The sequence below is a fragment of the Martes martes genome (assembly GCF_963455335.1).
Source record: "Martes martes genome assembly, chromosome: 12".
Taxonomy (NCBI): domain Eukaryota; kingdom Metazoa; phylum Chordata; class Mammalia; order Carnivora; family Mustelidae; genus Martes; species Martes martes.
In genome coordinates, this window is record NC_137900.1 from 26,687,152 (window position 1) to 26,706,277 (window position 19,126).

The following is a 19,126-nucleotide window of genomic DNA, read 5'->3' on the forward strand; positions in this document are numbered from 1 at the left end:
AAATTGGGGAAGGAGCTAGGGAAGGCAGTGAGAGCTTCAGGCTACAGTGCAAGTACACCTCCCATGAATGAGAGGGAGGGAGGTGAGGTCAAGGCCTCTGGACTCCATGCGCCCTTCCGTAGAAGGTTGGGCAAGGCTGCGGGGGAGGCGTGGAGCCAAGCTGGCCATCAGAAGAGCTCCTTGGCTCCTAGGACGGGTCTGCCGTGGTATTCTGTGCCATACCCAGTCCTCAGGGAGCGTGGATCATGTGCAGGCGAGGGGATGGATTTCAGAGCACAGATGGGTTTCAGGATGTCGTGGAGCCCTTGGTCAGTTATGCTCACTGAAGCTGACGGTCTGCGAAGCCCTCTTGGACAACATGCACCATCATGTCCATCTTGTCCACATAACCAACGTGCTTGATAATTGTTGCTCGCCATCTCCCTGCCAAGCACAGCGACCCACCTGTTAGTGATCCGGACCCTCCACTGGATGGCCGAGGTCCAGGGCTCAAGGGAACCTCTGCTCCCCTAAATGACTTAGAACCAGTTACATTGGTTTAAAGAGTTTCAACTATAACCATCCTGTAAAAAAAAAAAAAAAGAAAGAAAGAAAGAAAAAAGAAAAAGTAAGAAGTACAGAAACAAGGCAAGTCCACACTTTGAACTGTTTAAAATATCGTTTTAGAGCTGTAGCCATCCTTTTATTTATGGCAACATGAAACAGCATCTGAAACAAAGACCTGTTTTTGTTTCTCTCCCCTGCATACCAAAACCACAAGTGATTTTATTTCATTTCCTTGTGTGCTCCCCATCAAATTTCCTGTCACGGCTGCTCTCCTCCCGGTTCACCTTGCTTTCAGGAGAGCGCTCGTGGCGGCGTCCATCCATCCCTTGCCAGGTCAGAGGACCCAGCTTGCAGGGGAGAAGAGCTATGCATCCGCCAACATGGTTTTCACCCCTGCTCTCCCGTGGTTACATTGTTTTCAAGAAAAAACGATGCCTTTTTCAGATTCAGCAGACTTCCCGGAGCACTTTCCATGGGCTCGACCCTAGGTTGGGAACCCCAGTGACTGCAGAGACCAGCCAGGTCCCGTAGGAGGAGGTCGGTCAGTTGGCGAGTGGGCACGGGCACCGCTCGCTGCCCCAAGCCCCCACCACTGCCTCTGTGTCAGAACGCGGGCTCGGGGCAGCCAAGTCTGATTTTCAAAGACAAGGGGAGATCTGGGTTTTTATGGGACATGTCCCAGTTTTTCCATGTTGGCAAGATCCTTCACAGTTTTTCAAGTCTCTGTGAGCCAAACTAAAATGTCTTTTGCCAGATTTTGCCTTTGGTGACCCTTCTGCTGGAGATGCTGCTCATCGCTTTTAAGATACGGTTCCTCCACAGCAGCCTGGAACAGACGCTGGGCTGCGGCCGGGCTTCCTGGAAGCAAAGGCACTGAGGATTCACGGAGCAGGTGCTGAACAAGGGCGTGCCGCAGGGCACCCTGCGGAGGGAGAGGAAGGTGCAGGACTGGCAAGGGGCCTCAGCTTACTGACATGCATCCCAGGTGCTGCTTGAGGAAATCAATGTGCAGAATTCAGATTATTTTAAATGCTGGATATCTATGTATTGGCCCCAGACTCCTAGCTCATCTCTCCTCTGGGACTACATGGCTCCCCAGAGAAGGTAGGGCAGGTGGATAGGAGCTAGGAAGGAGCTCTGGAACCAGCAATCTTCAACACAGCCACGCATGGGCTCCCAAAAGCTGTGGCAAGTCCCTGCTCTGAGTTCTTTCTCTTCGCTTAGTTTGCCGGTTGTTCATCTGAGATGCAGGCGGAGTTTGGGGTGCTCCGTCCTGTAATGCCGAGTTCTAGGCCTGCAACCCATGGCCATCCTGACCCTGGCCAGGGGGACTTCTCTGGGGAATAGGCCGGTGGTTTGTACATCTTGCCTGATTCAAACCTAGAGTGCAGGGTTTCCTTTGGAGAGTTTAAAGTATTCATATGTTTCATTTAAATACCCTCTTGACTCCAACCAGATCCCCTTAAAGAAAGCCATCAGGTAGGGAGAGGAGGCAGAAGCTACAGCACCACCTGCTAATGACCATCCCTGGAGTCTGAGGGTCCCAGAGACAAAAAAAAAAAAAAAAAAAAGTTCGTTTGTTTGTTTATTTAAACAGAATCTACCACGTGTGCCCACACAACCCTTGCCCTGTGTCCTGTGCTCTGGCCCACACCTTGTCCATCCTTCCACACCTCTGCGCTAGCCAGGACGTCTTCCTTATCTTTACCTCTTGAATGCTGTCCTGAAATCAAGCTACATCTTTCTCCCAGCTATCTTTGTTTTCTTTTTTTTTTTTTTAAATTTTATTTGTTTATTTGAGAGAGGGTGAGAGCGAGAGAGAGAGGGAGAGAGAATCTGAAGCAGACTCTACACTGGGCCCAGAGCCTGATGCTGGGCTCGATCCCATAGCTGCCCCATCACGACTTGAGCCAAAACCAAGAGTTGGACGCTTAAACAACTGAACCCCCAGGTACCTCCCTCCCTGCTGTCTTTCAAACCCACCTGGTGTTCTCCATTCCCACCCCTTCTGCCTTCCTTTAGGCTATCTGTATTTGTCTGGGGCAGACTGGTTTCACTCTTGTCACCATGCTCACCGACTTGGTGAGTCCAATATTTTCCTCCTAAAACACAGACTTGAGCTAGTCGGTCAGCCCTGGACTCACACTACTCTGACAACTGACTCAGCTATGTAGATCAAGTCCATGCTCCTCAAAATGGGGCTCCAAACTCCAGAACATTCTTCCTCCAGCCTGTCTTTTCTACCATGCCTTCCTATCCACCACCACATTTGTGTTTCCCCAAACCTCTGGCTATACTGAGTTTGACCCTCTTCCTCCTACCACCTGGTATATTCGTGCGTCAGAGTCCTGTCACTTGTTGATTAGGTGACCTTGGATTTGGCACTTTGCTCTCCAAGTCCCAGATCCTTCCTCAGAGAAATAAGGGTGGCAGCTATCTACCTTGTGGGGTGACTCGGAGCATCTAATGGGAAAAGTATGGTGGGTAGGCAGGACAGGATGTGTTGTAGATGCTCAATAAAAAAATAACATTATGAAGATGGTCATGACTACTGTCCTTTCCAAAGCCCAGCTTCACTCCTGCCTCCCTTCTAGAAGCTTCCCCGAGACGGCCCACATGGAAGTGACACCTTCCTTCCTATTCTCCCATAATAGCGTTGTGTTGTCTTTGATTATCTAGTGGGTCCTCTATGGCTGCATTAAGGGTCACACACCATTCCTGTCTGAGGATGCCCATGCTTTTGAAGCAGGAAATGAAATATATATAATTCTTAGTTGAGTTCACTTTGATTTTCTGAACAAAGCCCAGATCTCAGTCTTGTTTGGAAATAGGGAGTCTCCTATTAGGAGACTGCATGTCATCCTGAGATGCATGTCACTGGACCCTGTTAGGGTCCTGAATGCAGCCCTATCGCCCCGATGAACAAGACAGGTTAAGTTTTCTGGGGGACTCAGTATGTCAGCCCGGGAGTATTGTGATGTATTAGTCTCCTAGGGCTGCAATAACAAAATGTCACACACTTCGTGGCTTACAACCACAGAAATACCTCCTTCCACAGGCCAGAAGTCAGAAATTGAAGTGTTGGCAGGAGTGGTTCCTTCTGAAGGGTCTGAGGGCAAATCTGTTCTAGGGCCCTCCCAGCGTCTGGTGGCAGCTGGCAATTCTTGGCACGGCAGGGCTTGTAGATGTGCTACCCCAGTCCCTGCCTGTCTTCACTAGGCTTCTTTCTGTGCTTCCATGTCCTCACCTCCTCTTAGAAGAATCATTATCATTGGATTTATGGCCCATCTGATGTCTGGGATATTCTCACCTTGAGATCCTTACTTACTTCTGCCAAGACTCTAAGACCCCCTTCACTGGTGTCAGGGGATATAATTGGAAATATGCTTTTTTTTTTTTTCTTTTTTGAGGCTACTACTGAACCTACTACACTTGAGAATAGGGATTATTTAAGAGCTGGGAGGCATAACCTCTCACATACATAGTGTAGGTGACAAGTCCCTCCAGCCCCTCTGGCCAATGCTGTGGACCTGGTCATTAACCTCTCTAAGTCTCAGTTTCCCTTTCTATAAAATAGTGATAATAACTTCTAGCACACAGCTTGCGAGGATTCATTAAGAATGGATACATCAGCATATAGTAGATTTGTGGTGTGGCTGCTATCTATCGTGATTCTCACTGTTCATTCAGTCATTGAACAAAAATTTAAACCTCGGGCCATCGAGGTAAAAAAGATGTATCACATGGCCCTGCATCATACTAGTACTTAGAAATGTTTCCCTGTTTGTTGAATGAATAAACAAGTGATCTGAAGCCTATCAGAAGTACTTGCTTTGGTTAAGCCTTTGGTATAGCTTCCTACCTGCAGGATGAACGACGATGCCAGACCTTTAAAGGAAGATCATTTGGAGGGCTATTCTTTAAAATCCTTAATGAATATTACCACATTGTCATTTGGCTTCAGCAGCCTGCCTGTGTGGCCACGAACGTGGGTTCTGTGGGGGCGTTCACGTCAAAGGCAACAGGGTGTCTCAACTAAAGAAAAACTTACTGCACAGAGCGAGGTAGAAAATTGAAATGCCTTTAGGGTCCAGGCAGGCCAGACAGTCCGGGTGGGGGAGCCCCTTGGAGACTGTGCCCTTATTTAAAGAGGGCAGCTGCTCCCCATTCATTAATTCAATCATAATTCAGTATTCATTCATTCAACTCAGAATGCCCTCCGCTGTCCTTGGTGCTGAGGACAGGGTTGAACAAGGCGAACCCTTTGTCTTCAAGGAGCTTCTGTTCCATGAACCCAACTCCAGTTGCCACATGGAATCCAGGCCTATCACTGGGTCAGCATTTGAAAGAGAAGATGCCAGAATTTTATGTGCGATCTCCTGTTTCTTCAATGCTGGCCAGCTCTGTATGCTTTTAAAAGAATACCGTACAGGCCAGAGTGGAATGTGTCTCTTGACTCAGTTGAGCCTGCAGGCAGCTCATTTGTGACCCTTGGAGTGGCCTATCATGACCTTTGCCTTAAGAAGCATTTTTCCAGTGTCGGATTTTAAGCTAACTCTCATTTTCCCTGCCCTCTTTGGAAGTTGCTATGGTTACCGCATGTTGTTTACCTCCTCCCAGATTGAATGATTCTTTGGTGCCTCATCCTTATATTTTCAGGTGAGCTAACCTCCATCTCTCAGCTTTTCCTTTCTAATTCCACCTCCAAATCTTTGATTACTCTTTGTACTCTCTCAGGCTTCCGGAAAGGCTCTGAGCCTGTTGTCTGGCCCTCAACCCTTGCCCCGAGGGTCAGAATCTAGCCCGAACTCTTAACTGCTCCTGGCTTAGTCTGCTTTTAAGCTTCCCTTTCTGCTTGGCCATCCAATTTTCCTGGCCTCTGGGTTGCACTGACACCCAACCTTAGGTGTGATATTAATTTCTCTCAGAGGGACATGGGTTTAATAGATTTTTTTAATTAACATTTTGTAATATTGGAACCGTCATGCTTTATGGCAGACTGATACAAATGTCTATAATTACATTTTTGGCACTAAATCTTGGGAATAGTCTAGTAGTGTTTGTTTTAACCCCTTCCTAAAGTGTTCTGATTTATGGGCAGGCCTCTTTACGCACACCTCTAGCGGGCTCAGTTGTCATGGCAACCCAGAACATCATTTGTCAAAGAGCTGTAACTTCACTCGATGTTGAAGCTAAAAATTTATCTTTTAGGATTTATTTTTATGACAGGGAAATTTTGTATTTCCATAGATCTGCTTGCAGTTAGGGAGATTCAGGCTTCAGAGGAAGATTTTCTAGAGAATAAGACAAATCTCTTACCACCCTTCCCTTCCAAACAGATGAATTCTCTTAGCCATTCCAAAGAGAACTCTAATGCACTCATTAGTATCCTCCCCGAAGTAGAATTATCCCCCTTGAGTCTCTACCTCAATATGATTTTTGTTGCCTTAAAAAAAAATGAAGTACAATCTTCTTATTGGGTGACTTTTTTTTTTTTTTTTTTTTGGCTAACAAAGCTCAAAGACAGAAAAGAAGAACATGTCTGTCAATCTCTTCTACGTGCTGGAGAAGAGTAAGATATTTAGTTATTGTATTTACTTGTGTGATCTGTGATTTGGGGACTGCAAACTGAGGGCCAGGAAAATATATCAGTCAGTGTAGAGGGTCCCTGGGGACTTTGCATAGCCAGTCCAAAGACGGTTCTTTCTTTCTTTCTGGCGGCAGAATGTGGACCATTCTGCAGAATTGTCTGTTTCATTTTATTTTTTTTAAGAACTCAGAGATCAGTATTTTTATATGAAATTCCCTAATTTTTAAAATGTTGGCAGATCATGTATTTTTTTTTCTTTTTCTTTTCTCTCTATCTCTCTTTTTAAAGATTTATTCATTTATTTGAGAGAGGTAAAGAGTGAGAGCCAAGTGAGAGGGGCAGAGGGAGAAGGAGAGAGAATCTCAGGCAGACTCCCCACAGAGCACAGAGCCCAATGGGGGCTCTATCTCACGACCCTGAGATCACAACCTGAGCTGAAACCAAGAGTGGTATGCTCAACTGACTGAGCCAGGCGCCCCTAGTTTTTTGTTTTTAAACAACGTCATGGTCAAAGCACATCTGGGGCAAGTTCACCCTATGAACCCTCCAGGTGGGATTTCTGTCCCAAGCCATGCCACCCAATAGCTGAGAATGGCTTTGTTTCCTATAATGAAACTATTTGTAATTCAGTTTTATTTTCATGTTCTTCTTGGGATCTGACTTGTTAAAAATATTCCTTCTGTTAGCCTCACTAGAGGTGATGTTCCAACCCTTTGCATGTTGGGGCGCTCTTATACCAGGCGCTCCAGACCTGGTATAAGAGGAAGCTGATGGTAGATACGTTTCAAAGACCCACATACGCCATACGCTTCTCTCTGACATTCCAAGATAGGCGATGTGAGCCATCAGATACCTTCTGGGATTGCTCACGGATTTATGAATCTCTCCTTTAGCCTTTGATGGATGGCGTAGCTTAATCCTCATTGCTAAGACCCATGTTTTTCTTTTATATCGGGAAATCCTGGGTGGCCTCCTGCCTATCCACAGCAAATAGCAAGAGTTTTTTTTTTCTCACTGAATTTGAGTCTGTTTTGTTTCCCATTTACCAGAGGGGAAAACACTAGGAATTTTTGGGATTATGCCATCAGCAACATCTGGGGGCCAAGCTGATCCGGAATAGGAAGGGTTTGGGGAACACTCACCAAGCCCGTGTGCAGTCACATTTAAGACATTATGGGCTTCATGTAAAATTATGCTGAACATGGGAACTCAGAGTGACTGGCAACCACTGCTGGCTAGGGCGCTTTGTGCTCCTCAGACCCTATTGTCATCTGGTCTTTCTGGCCTTTTCCAGCCCCTTCCATGCCCTCTGGGCTCAAGCCCCACCAACAGTCCCTGCCCATCCCCAGTTACCTTCATGCTCTTGAGCAGTGTCTTGTACCTGGAAGGTTTTACACCATCTCATCTTGTTCATACCCAGGAGGGTTTTATGGGGTCCTTAACTTCTCCTTTCGAGATGTTGGACTGAAGTGTGGCAGACGCACTCCCCCAAAAAGTAGCTCTGAGAAGCTGACTCCAGAGAGGGGCTCCTTGCTACGTTCCTTCCTTCCTTCCTAGCATGCTTCCGTGAGCAGCCTATGGGTTTTTTTCGTGTTGTTTTGTTTTCATCCTTCTTTGAGCTGTTCTTAGTGAACAAAAGAGAAAGAATGTGCTCTAATTAAGGTAGAGTCTCCTGCAAATATGCGCCCACCCTGTTTAATCTTTAAAGCTGTTCTCAGTATTATAAGATGAAGTTTTAAAATGGCTATCCAGTGGTAATGAACTAATTCTGGTGCCCTTACTCTGTGTTTACTTCTTTTCCCAAGAGATTTAGCAAATTATGCCAGCAATGTGTTTTTTAACAAATATACAAAGTACAAAGAAAGAAGTAAAAATTTCCTGTAATGCTTTCAACCCAGGAATATCTTACCTTTTCGCCCCAGTACATTTCTATGTATATAATTGTTACTTAGGTGAAATAATAGTGCCTATAAATATTTTTATTTCCTAGTATAGGTACTGAACAGTATATGCTAAAGATTTCTTTAGGGAGTTAACACTTCTCAGAACTTAGTCTTTTTGTGGCATTGTAACATTTCACCCTGTGACTAAACCATAATGTATTTAATAATTTCCTAGTAAGGGACTTTTAAAAAATTCCAATTTCATTATTAAAAATAACATAATGAGCATCTTTGTCCATCTCTCTGTTCCCCTTGGCACTAATTTCAGACATACAGTTTCTCATGAAGTTTTTAATATTTTTAAGACCTTTATAACACATGGCCAGTTTACTTTTGGAAATATTGGCTAATTTGCAGCCATACCAGAAATGTTTAAGAAAGCCCATCTCTTAGTCCCTTTGTTAACACTGAGATTTGTTAATTTTTCCTCCTGGTCTTGGCTTTAGTTTTTATATGATGTTTTGTATACATGTCCACCTGTGGTTGAGTGTGTCTGTGTGAGTGTGCGTGTGTGTTCACTGCCAGTAAGAAAGAACATGTCCAGTCTCTTTGTACATTATTCTTCATAGTAAGGCTGAAATTGATGCCAAAAGATTCAGAAGTTGCATTCGTTGCTATGTCCAGAAAACACAGTTAATTTGGAAATGCAAAGTTGTTCACATTTTCCGGTCATGCTGATCTTCAGAACATGAGTTCAGCGACCTTGATACTCTTGTATTCTTGTTACCTCTGTTGTGCTCCCTTTAAGTTGAAATAGTGGGTTTCATTGATTCTTGGTTATAGGCTTGAGATGTATTAATGATCCCAATTTAATTCAGGACATAGGCTTTTGGTATCCGCCCAATGATATTGGGCATTTCAAAGGGATACAGAGACATAAGACTTACCTTCGAGGGGTTTATAATATCACAGGGAGTTTTAAGTTTACAAAACAGATACAGCAAGAGAGAATAAGATAGACACCATTAAAGGGATTCAAAGAAGCATGGGGTTATAGTGATTACTTGCTTTGTGGAGATCAAGAGAAGGACTCGTGGGGAAGCTGACATTTCTGCCAGCCCTGGAAGAGGAGTAAAATGTGTAAATGATGTAGGTGAGGGGCAACCTGGGTGGACATGCCAGGGAAGGGGAGACGCAGAAGCAGCCAAGGCCCATTGTATCTCGTGATGAGCTACTGTTCTAGCATGCATTAGAAATATCATGTTATTATCTATAGCTGTGGCTTCATTGAAGGATACAGAGGATCCACCCCAGTCCTTGGTTTTCTTGTTGGGACCATGAGGTAATAATTAGTGAATTATTATCCCCAGCTGGGTGGAGGAGGACACCAGGGGCAGAGGGGCCCACAGCCCCAGCTGTGGTCTGCATCAGAACCAATGTGTCTGAGCACCCACTCCCATCCCGGGCCTTGCATGGTGGTGGCATTGGTTTGGGGTGGGGGGCAGGAATCTTCCCGCTCAAAAAGCTTTCCACCTGGTTGTAAAACACACTAAAATTGAGAGCCACTGGGACCCACACTAAGCTTCAGAAAATAGGAGTCTCTGGGGACCCAGTGCTGGGAATCAGGTGATTCTTATGAGCGGTGAGGTCCGAGAACAACCAGGATTGGCTAACTAACCTCATGCTTTTAGTTCTTTCTATGAAAAAAGAAAGAAAAAAGAGACACTCATACCCGCAGGTATTAAAGTGAACATCTAATCCATTTCTGACACTTGGATTTTGAGGATATATGTGTATTTGGGGCTTTAACACTGAGGTTTAGTGCAATGGTTCTCATCTGGGAAACTTTGAAAACTCCACCTGCTTTGCTTGCCTCCCAGGCCAATTGAATAAGGCTGTCTGTGGGGTGGGAACTTGGCGTTGATGTTTTTACCACCCTCCTAACTCCCCCCGCCCCCTGCCAAGATGATTCCAGTGTGCAGGGAGGGTTGAGAACAGCAGGAGAAGGCCCAGGTGAGGACGTGCACAAAGGCGGCTCCACAGTTTGCTTCATTTGAGTTTCCCTTCCGCTCAGGCAGCTTGCTGCATCTCCACGGCCCCTTCTATCTGAGGGTTATACTGTCACTGCCCCAGAATTCCAGATCAGCTCGGAGAAGTTGACATTTTCTTACAGAACTTGACAAAATATGGAAGGGGAACCTATCAAGAACCCATCAAGAGTAATGTTGTTGGGGCACCTGGGTGGCTCAATCGGGTAAGCATCTGACTCTTGATTTGTACTCGGGTCATGGCCTCAGGGTCCTGGGATCCAGCCCTGCATCAGGCTCTGCACTCAGCAGGGAGTCTGCTTAAGGAATTCTCTCCCTCTGCCTCTCCCCCCACCTCTCTCTCTCTTTCTCTCTCTCTCTCTCTCTCTCAAAAATAAATAAATAAATCTTAAAAAAAAAAAGCAATGTTGCCAGATTTAGTAAGCAAATACAAGATGCCCAGTGAAGTTTGAATTTCAGATAAACAACAAATGATTTTTTTCAGTATAATTATGTCCAATGCAATATTTGGGAAATGCTTACACAAAATATTACTTCTTGTTGATCTGTAATTCAAATTTCACTGGGCATCCTGTATTTATCCTACCTGTAAAGGAAGTTAAATCAAATCCAAAAAAATTTAAAGTGACAGGTTTCTAATTCTACAGCTGACAGTGGTGTCCAGCTTTACATTCCTGCGACCCCTGGAGCCTGCCTCCAGGATAATTATTCCCGAACTCCAGAGCATTCGTAGTTCTTCACCAAGCCTCTGTTTACAAGGAGGGAAACAACTTTAGACCCCACCACATGAAGTTAACCCCAATATCATCTTTTCCCTTGATTATCAAGGTCACCATTTAGCCTTGAGCATCTAGGAAACATTTGGGTTGTCCTGCTTACTTTCCTTTTCTAATTTGAGGCAAGTTTTTCATGTGGAGCCAATGTAACATGGGCCTCATCTTTCCTAGCTCATGTTATTAGCTCTGCCCACCTGCTGAGCCTTCTAGGACTCCAAGAGGGATAGGGAACAAGAAGAATAACCATAAGGTTCTCTGACTCATGCTCCGTGGTATATGGAGTATCCTCATGGGCATGGATCTGAAGGGCTCCATGCTTAGTTTAGTGCTCTGCTGTCAACACTTTGAATGCTTGATTTATGAACAAGGGCCCTGCATTTAATTTAGTACTGGCCACTGCAAATTATGTCACTGGTCAAGCTCATACTAGAGCACATATGCAAAATAGGCCAAGAGTAGTGGCCTCCTTGCTTAGACAGGAGATTTTTTGACTGATAGAGGGTATGGGTAGGTGGTATTCCTTTGGCAGGGAAAACCCTAGAACAGCTTCCAGATGTGCTTGCCCTCAGAAAGACGTCCACAACTCAACTCAACTGAGACATAGTTGCATACTCCCAGGCATTTCGTCTGAGCATTGGATAAAGTAGATGTCTTTTAGAGTGGCATCTAGTAGCTGTCACCATTTGTCGATCAACAACTACTGAGTACCCAGCCTGAAAAAGGCAACCTTCCTTCACCTGCCCCCTCATCATTATCAATCATCACAGTAGATGTATACGAGGTCCATCCGTGCCTGGCTCTGCCCTGCGAGATGGAGCACGCTAAGCTGTATTCTGTCCATGAAAATATCCTGACTCTGAAAGACAGCCATTGTTGCCTTTGGAACAGTGAGCTTCTTCACATCAAAGAAGGGTCTGTCCATCAAGAGCTAGATCTCGGGGATCATTTTTCTGGCACCTGCCACCATGAGGTTCAGACAGAGGTAACAACAAGATTACAGAAATCGAAAGATGATGCATTGGGTCACCTCCTTTATAATATCGAGTCATAAAATTCTGCGAGATCACTGCCTCCCACCATCGGTGCTGAAGATACCCTTGTGGGTAATGGCAATACAAGGCTGTCCTGGGGAAGACAGCTGATTGGAAGTTATTTGGAAATCATGTATGGGAAGTCCTTTGGGAAAACATGATATATGAAAGTGATGTAAGTCGTTGTTCTTGTTTACAGTTTCTAGAGCCTGCTTGTGGTAGTTTCAGGATCTCCCCCTTGCAATGCCAGCAAACCGTAATCTAATAGAAAACTCAAAACAATTGACAAGATGCAACAGCTCCAGAAACATAAGGACGCCCTCATGGTTGAGGTGTGAGACAGGAATTAATATCTTGTGCCACGTGCCAAAGATCCCATCACATCTTGGGGCCATCCTTGGGCCAAAAACCTCAAAGAAATGTAGTTTTATACCATTTGAACAAATGCCATAGTTCCACTCTTTGCCAAAAATGTTTTGAGTGAGCCTTATGGTAGAAGTAAAATCGTTAAAATGTGCTGACATATTTTGAATGTTTTATTAAATAGAACAACTACTTTCAGATATTTAAGGCCAACTACTTGATTTGAGGTAGGGAACCATCACTAGGTATACAGAAGGGCAAGTCAAGGGCAGCCCTTCCCAGGGTCTACCCAGCCCATTTGCCCCAACAGTTGGTTGGAAATTGACGGTTACGTTGATGTTTTCATCTGAGGGAAGTAGCCTTGTAGGGAACTGGAATATCTTGAATTAAGGAAGATGCTCTTGGAGAGAATTAATTTGAGTAAACTGATTACTGAGAACCCACCAGGGACTTGGGAGCATGAAAGTTACTATAGGAGATGATGTGAGGAGTAAGAAAAGTCTGGGCCTTCAAGCAACTTGCATTCCAATTGAGAGAACAAATTGATTGCACTATTAGATCACACTAGAATGATATGTGATTCTTTTCTAGCATAGACTAATATTATTACAGTTATACAGAAACATGCTTTTCTATCCCAAACTCCCGGAAATGGATGCTTTGGATCTGGGGACTCTGGATTTTAGAAATGGAATATGGTTGCTGTAGTGAATATTACCACCACCTCCAGTGGGGCCAAGGGGAGTTCTTTTCTTTTTTTCTTTCCTTTTTTTAAGATTTTATTTATTTATATGAGAGAGAGAACATGAGAGGGGAGAAGGTCAGAGAAGCAGACTCCCCGCAGAGCTGGGAGCCCGATGCAGGACTCGATCCCAGGACTCCGGGATCGTGACCTGAGCTGAAGGCAGTGGCCCAACCAACTGAGCCACCCAGGTGCCCCCCGCAGCGAGCTCTTTGTAGTTGTCTTCAGTGGGATTTCTGCACTGAGTCTGACAACTGGTTACACTAACCGGAATTAATAGTCTCCAAATAGCCTCACAGCACTTTGGGTCAGGTTTTAGTACCAAATGAGGGAAAGGGAGAAAAGAGAGTCGCAAGCAGTCTCCATGCTCAGCTCAGAGCCTGACGCAGGTCTCGAACTCACAACCCCGAGATGATGACCTGAGGTGAAATCAAGAGTCGGACGCTTAGCTGACTGAGCTACCCAGGCTCCCCTGGAGAGGACTTTTATTTTTTATTTTTTTAAAGATTTTTTATTTATTTATTTGACAGACAGAGATCACAAGTAGGCAGAGAGGCAGGCAGACAGAGAGAGAGAAGGAAGCAGGCTCCCTGCTGAGCAGAGAGCCTAATGTGGGGCTCGATCCCAGGACACTGGGATCATGACCTGAGCCGAAGGCAGAGGCCTTAACCCACTGAGCCACCCAGGCGCCCCATGGAGAGGACTCTTAGACAGAAAGGTAAAACTTCAGAAAACCTTCTGGTACCCTAATTATAAAAGAATAACCCCATGCTACGGTGATAAGCTCAGAAAGCAGTGACAAAGCCTAAGTCACAAAATAAAATTCGGTTCTCTCCATTTGGTTTGTGTGTTGACAAAGTTAAGTAATATCTTCTAAAAATTGGTAGACTAAGAAGAAAAGAGTACCTCCTTTGTGCAATAAAGATGCCATATGTTTATGTTCATTTTCCCCCTGGTTTCATTGAGAAATAATTGCCTTACCTCACTGGACAAGTTTAAGGAGACCAGCATGGTGGTTTGAATTACACGTGTTGTGAAATGATGATGACACGAGGTGCAGCTAACATCCATCTTCTCACATAGATACAATAAACAGAAAAGAAAAAACAATTCCTCCTTGTGATGTTAAGGAAAAAATTTAGAATATTAAACTATACTCTGGAAGTATTCTATAGGCATCACAATTCCAAAACTTATTTTTTATATAAAAGATGAGATAAAACAGTCAGAATGTTAATAATTATGGGATGTGGGACTACGGGCAATTTTCATTTTCTTTTTTATACTTTCTGCATTTTTCAAATGTTCTAAGGAAAAGCCAAGCATGTGTTTTATCATGCAAAAAGTTATTTGAAAGCTTTTGAGGAAAAAACCTTAATACCAAAGGAATGAATTTACCTACCTAGTATTACTTTTCTTCCCATAATGTGTACTATTCTGTGAACTTTCATCGGGGATATATAAAGTAAAAGAGATAATGGTTTATTCACTCAAAATAGACAGTCCTAGTCTTTAAAATAGATCAAAGATAGCACTGTTTACCTCTGCTTCATTGATTGAAAAACATTTGAAATTTTGCAGAGAAGCCTTAATGATTTTTTTTTTCATAATGTTTTGCTCTAAGACTTGGCTTCAGTTTCTGGAAGAGAGGAAATGCCCAGATGTACACAAAGCACTAGAAGGTGAAACATCCATTTCATTAACTCTTGGAAAAATAAATTACCTCACTTCCTTTATTACTGCAGTAATTAACCCACATTCATACTGACTCTGACCAGTATATATTATTTACGACCTTCCATTTGTGGTGGTTTGGTGGTCAACCTAATGGGTATCTCTGTCAGATGATTTTGGTGGGTGAAACTTTGAGATAGCACTCTTCTGCTCTTCTGTGACTTCTCATCCAAAGAGTCCAAATATACTTTTTCTAAGCGTAAAATAGGGGCGCCTGGGTGGCTCAGTCAGTTAAGCATCTGCCTTCAGCTCAGGTCATGATCCCCGGGCCCTGGGATGGAGCCCTGGTCAGGCTTCTTGCTCACCAGGAAGTCTGCTTCTCCCTCTCCCTCTCCCTGCTGCTCCCCCTGCTTGTGCTCTTGCCTTAGTATCTCTCTCTCTTTCAAATAAATAAATAAAATCTTTAACAGAGAAAAAAAATAATACAGCCCACAGGGGAGCACTCATTTTCATCCTGACTTTTCACTGGCTTCAGTTGTGTCCTGTTTGATAAACAGGTACAGTTGCCTGATTTCCATGCGACCCCCCAGTTCTTGTCACAAAGCCGGGCACGTAACAGTTGTTCACTAAATGTTTGCGGACTGGATGGAAGGGAGAAGAAAACCCTGAGGCTTCAGACTCCTGGCCCTGTGATCCACCCAACCCGGGTGGGGACCCAGGTGGGGACCTGGTGGGGTCTGGGACCTTTGACCTTCACCGGAAGGCATGCACCCCCTGGGGGCACCCCCAAGCCCCACTAAGTTCCAGAGCAGGGGCAGCTTCCTTCCTTTGGTCAACACCAAATATTTATGGAGTGCTTGCTCCACGCCCAGGTCTGGGCCTCATTTGGCCAAGGGTTGGCTTTTCGGACAGGGAGCTGATTGCAAGCCTCCAGCAGACGCAGAGCAAGGGTGCCTGCGGTTTTTCTCCGCTTAGCCGCGCCGGAGTCATGCCGCCTTCCGCCTAATCCCTGCAAACTGGCTGGTGCGGGAGGCTGCCAACCCATCAAGTGTGTCTGCAAAATTCAGACAAATTGCTGCTCTTTATTCGAGGTATGGATGAAGGACTTCGGGAAGCCCTGAAACTACAGGGTGCCGGGTTTCTTAGTTACTTTTTCTCAAGCTCTACTTTCAGAAATAGGATGTGATTAAGTGGTGTGTTTTGCTGCCAACGTCTCTTTCCCTCCCTTTCCCTCCCTCCCTCCCATTCCCCCTCGCTCCCTCCCGCCCCTCCTTCTTAAAGACCTTGGGGGAAAAAAAATAAGATCCCTTTATGGACAATTCTCACCAATTAAGAAAAATACTCAGCCCGTTCTTACAAAGCTTGGTCTTTCGTGAGAAACGCACCTTCCGTCCTGCTGTGGTCATGTTCTCCTAGATATCTTCTTGACCTTTTCAGACCAGCCCCTCCCTAATCACCAGAATCTCCCTCTCAATCTTATTTCCAGCTCACTCTCTCCTCCCTCTGCTACCCTGACGCCAGCCAACAGTCCATAAACATCAACCCTACCTTTTGCTTGTTTTCCTTTCTTTCCCCCCCTCACTTTGTCTAACTTTGATTTCATGGTCATTGACCGGCTGTCATGCCTCCTTTGAACTTATTCAGAGTGTCTTTGCCCCTTTCTTGACCAAATCATCCCTGGGCTCACTCCAGTCCCTGCAGCCCAGGCACCGCAAAGCATCCCCTCTGCAGTGCTGTGCCCAAGCCCCCCCCATCACCCCCTACCTTCCTTTCTGCACCTCCTCCCCACCAACTCACCCCTAGCACCCTGCCTTGCTTCTCATTGCCATGAGAAAATCAAAGCCAGGTGTCAGAAGAGAACCCAAGGGCGCCCCTATCCCATGTAGCCCGGTCTGTTGGCACTGTTGTGACTTTGCACAATTTCTCTCCAGGACAGACAGCTCTCTGGGTTCTGCCCCCTTTCACCTGATGAAAGACATCAATGACCCTGGCAATTGTCCCCTCTCTCCCTGCAGCATCACACACTCTACTAGATCATTCCCATCGGCTTACAAATAGACTGTCATTTGGGGGCTTCTGCCTATCTTAGTTGGTTAGGCGTCCGACTCTTGGTTTTGGCTCAGGTCATGATCTCTGGGTTGTGAGATCGAGACCCACATTAGGCTCTGTGCTCAGTGGGGAGTCTGCTTGGGATTTTTCCTCTCCTTCTTCTCTTCCTTCCCCCAGCTCATGCTCTCTCTCTCAAAAAAAAAAAAAAAAAAAATCTTAAAAAAATAAAAAATAATAGACTGTCATTCCCCACATCTGAAAAAAACAAAACCAAAAATACCACAAAAAATAAAAACTGATTGTCTGTGATCCAGCCTTTCTGACTAATTCTTGACTACATGTTTCTGTTGCTCCATTTCCTGTTTGTATGACCTGAAGATTCCTGATTCCTCTGTACCTGGGGGATGGGGATCCCATCAGGGGATCCCATCAGGTATGATCACATAATACCTACGTGATACTGTAATGGTGAGGATTTAATAAGATGCCTGGCACATAGGAAGAACACAGTAAATGCTAGCCCTTTCCATAGTACTGCACATAGTAGCTTTTCAATTTAAACATGTTTAGTTGGGCACTGGTCTTCAGTTAAGTTGGTTAAGTGTCTTCCTTTGGCTCAGGTCATGATCTCAGGGTCCTGGGATGGAGTCCCACATCATCCTCCCTGCTCAGCAGGGAGCCTGTTTCTCCCTCTGCCCGCTGCTTCCCCTGCTTGTGCTCTGTCTCCATTATATAAATAAAATCTTTTAAAAAAATAAACATGTTAGTTGATGGATCCATTCTCTGGCTCTGCAATAGTTAAACAGTGATTATAGCTAAAGGTGTTTGGAAAGGCTTGGGAAGTAGATAAGGCCTGACTCCTCCATACTGCCTCTCTCTCCTTGCCTCCCCTCCTAGTGCAATACTCTCCCTGCCCCCAGAAGGTCTCCTAAACTTCTGGCCTTCTTGTTGGTTGCAGTCCTTCACATATAGGCATCTGTCCATTGACTTTCACTGCTCAGGGCCCTACAGATGGGTTGATTTTTGCAGACAGAGAGCCAGAGCTCAGAGTTGTGGCTTTTTATGGGTTGGCTGTATGTAGCCTGCTCTGAGCTGAGCAATTCCAGGGGACACTAGTCAGGGCGCAGTGCAGTGCCTTACCCCCGCCTGGACTGTTGTAGGGTATGAAGGCTTTATGTCAGCCTCTGAGTAGGAATAAACACTTGAAAGACTAGAAGCTTCTGCTCAAAGAGTTTATAATCTAGCTGAGGACAAAGATCAGTGTAAAGATTCATTGCAATATGTAGCTACACTCAAGATCTGCACAGAGTTTTATGTGAGTAGAGAAGAGAAAACATAGTCTGATCTGGAGTGCTTAGGGAAGCATCCTGGAGGAGGTGACTCTTGATTAGCAAAGGGTAGATAGGCATAACTGGGGAAAAGATTGATTTTGGCAGAGACGTGGGGTCAAGACACAGAGGCAGCAAGACAGCCCAGTGTGGGCATGAGACTATCGATTACTGTCTCCACTGTGAGGGCACATGATGAGAGAAAGAGTCTAGATGAGAAGACTTGGAAAGTAAGTTGAGGCCAAGACCTAGATTAGGAGTTTGGGACATAAGGCAGTGAGATGGAGCCCTCAGTCGGTTTTGAGTAGTAACGAAGAAAGAAGAGGACAGGGGTCATTTTGGAAAGTTCTCTCAACTGCAGCATGAGGGATGGACTGGAGCACATAGGAGGAGGAGAGACTCCGGGACATGGCCAAGGCAGCAGCTGGCTTAAGAGCTGGATGGGCCTGGACCAGGGCAGTGGCCTTGTGCTTCCAGCTAGCATTGGCCCAGCCACAGATGGTTCACTCTTTGCAAAAGAAACAATGAGCTCTGCATTTATAGACATAGTATAGACCCCTCCCATGTTCACACCAAGTCAAAGACTTTTTGTAAAAGGGGTAAAAAAAAAAGAGAGTGGACACCAGATCCCTTAATATCCTTCAATCATTACATTTCCTGACCTTTCTGGGTAACTTGCTTAAATCCTCTGTCTTTCTCTGCCTGTTTGCTAGAAACACCTGACATTTCCGGAGGGGAACTGAGAAAAACAGTTGCTGTTAGAAGCTGTAAAGTGTTACAGAATGCAAAGGGTTGCTTGTTGTTTGTGCCCATTATGGAAAGGGAAGCCTTCCCGAAGATGGTTCTTATCATTCCTTGGGTTGAAAAAACCCAAGGAGGAATAGTTAACTGCTAACAAAGGACGAAATGCCTCTTTTCATACATGAAGGTTTTCAATTCAATCTAGACTTGATTCTTGCTAATGTCCAAATCTGAGAACGGTTGGTGATGCGGAACCAACCTTCCCACTCAAAGCTTCATAGTTTACAGTGATTCAGTCAGTTGGATTAACAGGTCAGCCCGCCATGCACACTTACCCTTTGAACGTATATTTTCT

The 19,126-nt window shown here is 45.0% G+C and overlaps 1 protein-coding gene across 3 annotated transcripts in view; it reads left to right on the forward strand.

Moving 5' to 3' along the window:
- Window positions 1–19,126, forward strand: part of NTRK2 (neurotrophic receptor tyrosine kinase 2) — a gene marked incomplete at both ends in the record, with an annotated part of 320,362 nt that overhangs the window by 140,257 nt on the left and 160,979 nt on the right. The gene's annotated exons all lie outside the window — the stretch shown is intronic.